Raw genomic sequence first — 11,215 nt, 5'->3', positions numbered from 1 at the left:
TGAAAGCAAGAGACGGGGGAGTTGGGGTTGAGCGATGTATCAGGAACTACTTGGGGTTGATGGGTGTGATGATTTTTCAATAATCTCCAAGCCAGAGCTAAGAAATAAAAATGACTGCGCATTCCATTGGCCCCAATCCCAGGGCTGTCCCAGCTGACTCCATTCTGCAATCACCTTTTCTGCCTCAGAGAAAGATATACTAATCAACTAAATATAAGATTCAGACCAGGGTGATGTGTTAAGTGCCATAGGAAAGACACAGGTGGCCAGTACACACAATGATTCGAACCATATAAACTGATGTAGGCCATTTAACCCATTGAGCCAGCACAATTATTTCATATGTGCATGGGTATTGTTAGTAAGTTTGCAAATGACTCCAAAATTGGAGGTGTACTGGACAGCAAAGAATGTTTCCTCAGAGTAAAATGGAACCTTGATCAGATGGGCCAATGGGCTGGGGAGTGGCAGATGGAGTTTAACTTAGATAAATGTGAGGTGCTGCATTTTGGAAAGGCAAATCAGAGCAGAATTTATACACTTAAGACTAAGGTCTTAGGGAGTGTTGCTGTACCTTGGAATGCAGGTTCATAGTTCTTTAAAAGTAGAGTCACAGGAAGGTAGGATAGTGAAAAAGGCATTTGGTATGCTTTCCTTTATTGGTCAGAGTATTGAATACAGGAGTTGGGAGGTCATGTTGCAGTTGTACAGGACATTGATTAGTCCACTTTTTCAATATTGTCTGGAATTCTGATCTCACTCCTATGGAATGAGCTGCCAGAGGGATTGGTGAAGGCTGGTACAGTTACAACATTCAAAAGCCATCTGGATGGGTGTATGAATAGGAAGGGTTTAGACGGATATGGGTGCTGGCAGGCGGAACTAGATTGGGTTGGGACTGATGGGTCTGTGTCCATGATGTACATCTCAATGACTCCATGACACTATGACTAATCTAGCACTTCAATGTCTTTTACTCACACTATCCCCATAACCCGTTATACCATTGATTTTCAAAGCGTTTATACCTCTACTTTAAATAAACTCAAAAACTGAGCTTCCACAACATAATTGGGCAGAGAATTCCAAAGAATTTGTGACCTTCTGAATGAAAAGTATTTTCCTCATCTTAGTCCAAAATGGCATTTCCTTATTTATAAATTATTCTCCCTGGTTCTTAACTCCCCAACTGGGAAACAGACTACCTGCATCTATCTTTGTCTCTGCCTCTGTATTTTGTAAATTTCAATGAGATCAGCTCTCATTGTTTGAAGCTCTAGAGAATACAATCCCAGTTTACTCAGCTCTCTTCATGAAATTGTCCTGCTGTTCCAAGAAGAAATCTGGTGAGCCTTTTTTGTTCTCCCTCTGTGATAATATCTTTCCTGAATTGAGAATTTAAAAAAACTGCACATGGTACCCCAGGTGCAGTTTAATAAAGCTCCTATGCATTTGAAGCAAGATTTATTCAAACCGTCTCACGATAACAGTTAATACCCCATTCACCTTCCTATTAGCTTGCAGCACCTCATTGTTAGCCTTCATGAACTTATTGACAAGGAGGCCCAAGACCCTTTGCAAAACTACACTTTCCAAACATCCACTATTAAAGAAATACTTTGCTCATTTGTTCTTCCTACCAAAGTGGATAACTTCATATTTTTTCCAATTAATATTCCATCGGCCATTTACTTTCCCAATCACTGAGCCTGTCCAAAGCCTCTTTTGACATCTTCCTCACAACACACATTCCTGCTTAGCTGTGTATCATTCATAAATTTGGAAATATTGCATTTGGTCCCCTTGTCCAAATCTTTGCTAAGCATTATGAATAGCTGGGGCCCAAGTACTGATCCTTGCAATACTTCACTGTCACAGCCTGACAATGCGAGAATGGGCTGAGATTACTGCCGATTAAAATCTTACAGGTATGTAAGGCAATCTAAGAAGTGGATTCGATGCTCCTTCTTTTGCATTGAAAACCTCTTCAATCCCTCAAAGAATTATCCTGGTGACAGAAAATATCAGCGCATACATTTCACAGCAAGTTATGAATTTTAATGACTGTCCCAGAGGACAGAAATATGTATGTATCTGTCTGATTCTCTGTGTCTCAGCTGCTGCAATGTTGCTGTCTCTGGATTAAATTGTAGTTTGGCTGTATTCAAAAACCTTAGAGGCTTGCAATGAAGTGAAATAGTGATAAACAAAACTTAGAGCTTGCACATTACTGGAACTTTCCTCTCTCAACACAAAGGCAACGATTCATTTTTGCACTTGATCTTTGTCACATCTCCCGACCAACATAAAGTTATGTCCCTGCCCCTTCAATCTGGACATTAACTAATGAGGCAAGGCTGATGGCACAACAATCCCACCAGCTCCACTGATGCTATAACCAATAGAGGGATGTTAATACTGAAGCAAACTGACAGATGGCTGCTTGTTGTCAGTCAACTGACTGCACTTCTGCCAACCTCTTGAAATTTTTGGGCCAAAATTTGCCTTTTGAATTCACTGTGGAAGGAAATCCTGTGAAACATACATACAAGGCAAAATTATTTTTTTTCCCTAATTGTTTTGCTTCTGTCTTGAAAATGTTGCGTCAATGTAAAACTTGATTCCTTCAATGATATCACCAATTCTTAATATGAAGAGACAAAAAAACTGCAGATGCTGGAATTCAGGGAAGACAAACCTCAAACTTTATCTTTCAACTGTCTTTGTCACTCCACAGAGGCTGTAAGGTGACCATTTTGACATGAAGAGGAGATATAGAGGGGCCCAATCAAACTTACCAAACATTTGAATAAATAGAACAGCAATGAATTGTCACATGTATTAATGAGAGTACAGTGTGATATGTATAAGTTGCCATAATTCGGCGCCATTGTAATTACAGAAGTTATCAAAAGAAGTAATTGAGACAAAGTTAGGATGAAGTTCACCTTTTGTCCCCTCCATGGCTCCTGGGTTTCCGGAATGACTATGGGGCACCAATGCCAAGGCTACCAAAGCAAGGGCTTCCGAACCACACCCATTACATTGCCACCTCCAAAGCTGTCAGCAAGGCCACTGCAATTGCCATCATAGCAAGGAGGGACAGACCGGACCCACCAAGTCACTGAAGCCATCGCTGAAGCTGTCACCATCTTAGTCACTGCCTGACGCTGTCACATTGCCGCCATAGCCAGAAGGAACAAACCTGCACCACCATGCCACCACTGTGATAGCCACAACTGAAACCACCACCAGGATGAACACATCAGACTCACTGACCATGCAGCCTTTGATGATAAATTAGAATTAGAATTAGCTTTATTATCACATATACACAAACAAGTACATTGAAATGTTTATGTCACTGCTTACAGCCTTATCCTAGGTACAAAGGCACCTAGGTATTGTTTTTTCCAGTTACACACTGTTAGAAAATAGAGAGATAAGAAGTCCGGCAGAAGTAACAGTTCAGAACCATGGTGTTCCAATCCAGACCACGCTGGTACCTAGCCTCCAGTCCACTGACTCCAGGCCTTGACTCCAGACCTCTCTAAGCTTCAGTTCAAGGTTCATGAGGCTAGGAGATTACTCTGGGATCATCTTGAGACCAGGAGACCACACTAACGCCATGCCAGGCCAAGAGACCACCATGTACCGCAGGAAGATCGCCACACCACAGGGTTACCTGGATGCCATTCAGTTTAGATTCTCTACAGTAGGGCCCTTCAGCCCAACAAGTCCATACCGACTCTCCAAAGAGAAACCCACTCAGACCCATTCCCTATATTTACCCCTGATTAATGCACCTAACACTATGGGCAATTTAGCATAGCCAATTCACCTGACCTGCACATCTTTGGATTGTGGGAGGAAACCCATGCAGACACAGGGAGAATGTGCAAACTCCGCACTGACAATTGCTCGAGACGCGAATCGAACTGGGTCTCTAGCCCTGTAAGGCGGCAGTGCTAATCACTGAGCCACTGTGCCACCCCATTTCCTCTATTTTTAGGAAGTATGCCTATATTAAGTTGTCTCAAATGATGATGGTGTCTTTCATTCTTGTTGTTTGTTCCCCCCACAGATGGCATATTGGCAGCTGCGATCACAAGCCCAAAAGGATCAATAATAGCTTCTGAGAAGGAAGTTAGTGTCACATTCTTGTTCCTCACCTAACACCAGCACAAATGCATGTACCATGGTAGCTATGTGCAACTCGCCTACAAAGTATCCAAACACTGGCCTAGATTACGTCCCATTCACAAGATGAGCTGTTGAGTTATTGCTGTTCTCTGACAGTTGGCGAAGTGTAGGAGCTGAGCCAGTTGCTGAGCTCCAGGCTGATAAACAGCCTCTGTAGGTGGCAGAAAATGTAGCGCAGGGACACCAGAAGAGTTTCTCTGGAAACAATGGATGGGTTTATGCGGCCATCCACATGTGGCTTCCTCTTTTGAGAGATTAGGGAGTGCCTAATGGTCAAATGGATGGTCAAAGCCAGTAGTGATGGTATACTGGGCATGCTCCCTGTCCTCTTTTGCCTTATCTTTTGTGCTTCGGGATGTGGAACAGCAGTGAAAGATGGGCAAAGTACCTGGAGTTACGTTCAGCTCCTGATTCCTCTCAGGACAGAATAGGAACTCGTATGGTGGTAAATGACCAGCAGCTGCCATTGGGGGCTGTTCTCAGGGCCCTTCTGTGGAGACAGTCACTCCTCTGTTGCTCTGCCATTGACAATACTGCTTCAGGGTGCGGAGCTTAAAGGGGTGAGCCTCTTGCTGCTGTGAAGTGGACCGATAGAAAGTCACAGCTGTCATGAGCTCAGATGACCTGAGGATGCCTGTCCTCTCAAGAAAAGAGCAAAAGTACCTGCACGCTGTTTCCAGCATAACTGATGATGAAGGGGCAACATCACGTCTATCACCCGGAAACGTTTTAAGAAACCATTGCCAGTGTCATGTGTGAGGACACAAGGTTAGTTGTTCAGTATGGAAAGTTATGAAAATTATGAATTTGTTTTATTTTTCCATATTTGTTTTTTTAACTTAATGTCTCCTAACAGCTTTATTTCTTCATGCGACTGATGTGATGATTTTTGACTTTAGAATGTCTACATGCTGTTGAAGGAATTTGTGCTTACGTTAGTCTCCTAATTCTGCCTTATTTTGTAACTCTGCATTGGTGCAAGCATCATTGCGTTCCTGTGTGGGAAGCTACAAAGAAAAGGTAACAATGTTGGTAGAATCTACACAGTATTAGAGAATCTTGTGTATCTTGGCCATCAAAAGAATTTTATGCACCACCTTGTGCAGCTGGTTTGGATGGCTCACCCACCATATTATCATGACATATCTCAGAGAATGTGACCCTTTCTCCTCCTTTACCTGGGCTCTTCCTCGCTGCAAGGTAGAACATGACCAGGAGTGAATATCTAGCAAATACATATTGCAGAACACCTGACTGGTCCAAATATTTACATTTTAACTTGGGTAGGAAATCTATTGTTCTCTCTCTGTTGCTCTGCTGAAGCAGATGCTTGAAGTACAGTTCACTTTTGTATTCCTGTGACTGACTTGTTTTTCAAAGCTGGATGATTTGCTGGTAATTCTTTCATGGAGAAAGTGAGGTCTGCAGATGCTGGAGATCAAAGTTGAAACTTTATTGCTGGAACAGCACAGCAGGTCAGGCAGCATCCAGGGAACAGGAGATTCGACGTTTCGGGCACAGGCCCTTCTTCAGGAATGATTCCTGAAGAAGGGCCTGTGCCCGAAACGTCGAATCTCCTGTTCCCTGGATGCTGCCTGACCTGCTGTGCTGTTCCAGCAATAAAGTTTCAACACTGGTAATTCTTTCATCCCTATTTGTGAAATTTATCCATAAAGGTTAAAGTGCAGCTATGTGAATTGCAATGCCTTTTGGTAATGAGGTTAATTGCAACTCCGAATAGTTCATGTTTATTAAATGTCTTATGAACTTGCTCAACCTGTGATTAGTTGATTGCTGTAGCGATTTTAAATCAGTGTTTGTAATGCTTAAAAATCCATTTTTGCCCGTGAAGAACCAGGTATTAATATCAAGCAATGGGAGTTAAAGATTGATGAACCACAGCTCCCATCTATCAAAACACTATTCCATCTTGAGAAAAGATTGCAAATAATATTTATCCTTGTTTAAAGTTAGTATGAAACAACAGAACAAAAATCAGGATAGCAACATATTCTGTACTTATTTGTTTCATCCTAATCTGTGTTCAAAACCAGACTGGAACAGCAGCCACATTGTTCCTAATCTGTGCCGTCTTTCTGAGGTTTAACCCTTCATTGACCATGTAACACGTGCTGGATTCAGGCAGATTTCCACATTTGATTTCCAGAAGGTGACTAAGTGGTAATTTCACATTTGGCTCCTGTAGGGTGTCTGGACTTGCATCCAACACCTTATTCTCAATGAATTTCACATGAATGTAATGGACTAGTTGAGGTTTGAAATTTGATTCTGTTCCTATGATCTCCAAATGCGTAACTCTGATTTTTACCTCATTAGTAAGCCTCTGGCGCCCTTGAATCATGATTTTTCTTGTACGGTATGTTCCCTTATATTTTGGGAGTGAATTTTCCCTTAACTTTTACTCAAACAGGACTGTCATCAGGTGGGTGCTCAGCTTCTGCTAAACTCTTTCACAAAGGGAGTCTTCACCTTCATCTTTATCCTGAAGTGTCTGAGAACTCCTTTCATCCTCACTTATAAAGTTGCTAAGATTTCCCCTCTGTCCCATGATCTTGCATCCCCTTCCCTGGCCTTTTGTTGGTTTCTTTAATGGTTACTGCTCTAACGCTTTTGGGTGCAGTCATGACCATTTCTGATAATGTTGGCCTGTCTTCATCTTGTTTAATTCAAGCAACTCTGCTGTGTACACCTTCCAAACATTTCTCAGCTTCCAGCCCTGAATTACTTCCCACTGGCTTAATTTAAATGACCACTTCAAGCTTCACTGGTTTTGTTGATTTCCAATCCTCCTTTGGCTCCTGGCCTTGCTGCTTCTTGGTGATGATTTTCTGCAGACTTTCATGTCTTCTGAACTGTTCTGTTTTGTTTGAGGGACAGTCTCTGTTACTGGCCTGATTTCCCCATTGAAATTGGCCAGCTTTAGATTACTCTTATTGTTATCAAGCTCATAACAAGTTCAATCTCAAAGCAAACTTTCAAACCATCAGTGGCAGATTTATATTCTTTGTTATGAGAACTTTCGTCAGCAGACTGGAATTCAATTTGTTTCCAGATAATATCTGGTGGTATTATCACTAGACTATTAATCCAGGAATCCATGTAATGTTCCAGTGACCTGGGTTCAAATCCCACTATGGTAGATGGTGAAATGTGAATTCAATAAAAATCTGGAACTAGAAGTCAGCTGATGGCCATGAAACCTAAGGTCAATTGTTAGGAAACAGCCTATTTGGTTCACTAATGTCCGTTATGGAAGGAATCTGCTGACCTTACCTGGTCTGGCATTGAGGTTAATCGAAACCCACAGCAATGTTGTTGACTTGTTGTCAACCAGTGTGCACAGATCTATGTTTTATTCTAATTCCCAAGGCAGTAAATTCTTCTGCAGCAGCACCAAAGACTCCAGAATGCAACACTGAGTTTATCCATGACCTGACTCCCATTTATACTGACTAATTTGTGACAATTGGCAACTTTAAAGGCATTTTGGCAGTACGTCGACAACACTCACTATAAGACAATAAGATATAGGAGGAAAACTAGGCCATTCAGCACATCTAGTCTGCTGCATTTGATCATGGCTGATATATTTCTCACCCCATTCTCCTGCCTTCTCCCTGCAAACTTGATTCCATTACCAATCAAGATCCTATTGATCTCTGTCTTTAATGCATTCAATGATTCGGTCTCCACAACCTTCTGCAGCAATGTATTCCATCGATTTACAACCCTCTGACTGAAGAAATTCCTCATTATCTCAGTTCTAAAGCATTGTCTCTTCATTCTGAGGCTATGTCCACAGATCCTTGTTTCTCCAACTAGTGGAAGCATCTTCTCCGAGTCCACTCTATCCACGCCTCTCGGTATTGCAGCATTCTTCTCAACTCCAATGAGTACAGACCCAGAGTCCTCAACCACTTGTCATTTGACAAGCCAGTCGCTCCAGGATCTTTCTTGTAAACCTCCTCAGGATTTCCTCCAATGGCAACACAACCTTCCTTGAATACAGGGCCTAAAACTGCTCACAATATTTCAAATGCAGTCTGAACAGAGCCTTCCACAGTCTCAGCAGTACATCCTTACTCCTTAAATTCTAGCTCTCTTGAAATTAATGCTAACATTGCATTTGCCTTCTTTGTTGTCAATTTAGAGCTGAAAATGTGTTGCAGGAGAAGCGCAGCAGGTCAGGCAGCATCCAGGGAACAGGAGAATCGACGTTTCGGGCATAAGCCCTTCTTCAGGTTCAGCTCTGATCTCCAGCATCTGCAGACCTCACTTTCTCCTTATTGTCAATTTAACCTTACTGTTAACCTTAAGAGAGTCCTAAACTAGGACTGCTAAGTCCCTTTGTGTTTCAGATTTACAAAGCCTTTCCCATTCAGGAAATACTTTATGCCTCTATCCTTCCTACCAAAGTGCATAATCTCACGTTTTCCCACATTGTATTTCATCTGTTATTTCTTTGTCCACTCTCTTAGCCTGTCCAAGAGCATCTGCAGCCTTCCCACTTCCTCAACACTGCCTGTCCCTCCACTTGCTTTTGTGTTATCTGCAAACTTAGCAACAGTGCCCTCAGCTCCATTGTCCAGATTGTTAATGTATAATGTGAAAAGTTGGGTCCCAATACAGACCCTTGTGGATCTTCACTAGACCTTTTCCTTTGCTGTAACATTCATGTTCAAGTAAGGCTGGAATTGGATCCATGTTACAAAACAGTATCATCCAGACAGTCTGTTAAGTATCATGTTGAGTAGTACAACTCGACTGTGTGTATTTGTAAGAAAAGCAGCACTGTACATGTACGTTTAAATCCAGGGCAACTGAATAGTGCACTAAAAAAAGGGTGCTCATACAAGATTCCATTTTCAGGAAAGTTTAATCCCAAATTCTCAGGTGCCAATAGTTTTTCTAAGCTTGATGCCAAGGATGGATACAGGTCCATGCATCTTTCCACATAGTCACAGGAAGTATTGATTTTTATAACATTTTTGTAGCTACTGTTTCTTCAGATTACCATGTGGATTATCTGTAAAACAGGACATAGTCCAACAACATATGGACAGAATTATCAAGAATCTACAACAGACAGCCCCTGTTTAAGATTAGATTAGATTAGATTACTTACAGTGTGGAAACAGGCCCTTCGGCCCAACAAGTCCACACTGACCCGGCGAAGCGCACCCACCCATACCCATTCCCCTACATCTAACACCAAAGGCAATTTAGCATGGCCAATTCACCTAACCTGCACATTTTTTTTGGACTGTGGGAGGAAACCGGATCACCCAGACGAAACCCACGCAGACACGGGGAGAATGTGCAAACTCCACACAGTCAGTCAGTCGCCTGAGGCGGGAATTGAACCCGGGTCTCTGATGCTGTGAGGCAGCAGTGCTAACCACTGTGCCACCGTGCCGCCCTAACATGACATCACAACTCTCAGAAGAACTAAACATGAGCACACCAAACCTCTAATTGTTAATGACAGTGGCAAGGAAACATTCTTGTTTTTGATAGTAAAAATGTTAAATCACCTTGAACGAAATCAATTTCTTTGTTTGAAACTATTCATTAATCGGTATTGGACTTGATCCTACTAATATAGAATATATAAGATACCTGATGGGTTGCATTACAGGCTGGTAGGACTGCACCTTGCCTGAATTCTGAAACCACCAAACTGATTCCACAGACCTCTGGAGATGTGTCCTGTTTATTCTATGGACTGGGATTCTTTTCTCAGGACTTTCAACAAGTCTAGAATGGGAGAATGATTACAGAAAGCAAAACCAAAAGAAAAACCTATTGCAGCAGGTTTCAAAGCAACTCTACCTCCTGACCAAAACAAAAATAAAACCCAGTGCACTCTTTGTTTTTCCACATTTTCAATGGTTGGCTCCTCCCTCGATTAACCAATTCACCGTGTAACCACCTGCTAGTCCTTGAGCCTCACAATATCTCAGTGCTGAAATGTCTGCAGTGTCCTTAGAGTAGTAATTAACTTGCATTATCTTTCCAGGCTAGTTCTCCTCTTTCTTTAAAACACAATCTGCTGTTCAAAGTTCAATTCTCAATTGTAAACTCTCAATTCCAAACCAAAGATTAGAAAAAAAGAAAAAATAATGATGGTCTCAATAGTGTCATTTAGCCTTTTCTTTCAAAGATCTAAAATTCCAGGACAGGAGAAGAGTATAATTTCCCATTTGCATCTCAGTGGAGAGAACTTTGGGCTGAACCAATATCTGGTGAGTTGTTATTTGGCCTTCACTTTGTCTGCCAGTACATTGTGAGTATATTTGCCAGAACCTGCTTAGCTGGGCCAAAAGTATTGCTTGGAAGGTATCAAACAAAATTTGAGATTACATTTGAAATGTTCAGCCATGTCTCAGAACTGCTCGGTGGAACCCAATTAATCTAGTTTGCCTACTGTCCTGTATATCATTGGAAAGTCTTGTCATTAGGGAGCGACCCATTGAAGCTTGAATACTCCTTCACATGATACTCCTTCGAGGTGAGCTACTGGTATGGATTGAGGATTGGCTGTCTGACAGAAGGCAGAGAGTTGGGATAAAAGGTTCTTTTTCAGAATGGCAGCCGGTGACAAGCGGTGTCCCGCAGGGTTCAGTGTTGGGGCCGCAGCTGTTCACATTATATATTAATGATCTGGATGAAGGGACTGGGGCATTCTAGCGAAGTTTGCCGATGATACAAAGTTAGATGAACAGGCAGGTAGTACTGAGGAAGTGGGGAGGCTGCAGAAGGATCTAGACAGTTTGGAGGAGTGGTCCAGGAAATGGCTATGGAATTCAATATGAGCAAATGCGAGGTCTTGCACTTTGGAAAAAAGAATACAAGCATGGACTACTTTCTAAACGGTGAGAAAATTCATAAAGCCAAACTACAAAGGGGTCTGGGAGTGCTAGTTGAGGATTCTCTAAAGGTAAACATACAGGTTGAGTCCGTGATTAAGAAAGCAAATGCAATGTTGTCA

Source organism: Chiloscyllium plagiosum, chromosome 10 (genome assembly GCF_004010195.1).
Source record: "Chiloscyllium plagiosum isolate BGI_BamShark_2017 chromosome 10, ASM401019v2, whole genome shotgun sequence".
NCBI lineage: Eukaryota > Metazoa > Chordata > Chondrichthyes > Orectolobiformes > Hemiscylliidae > Chiloscyllium > Chiloscyllium plagiosum.
The sequence above is the reverse complement of the archived record's forward strand: the minus strand, read 5'-3'. Positions refer to the sequence as shown.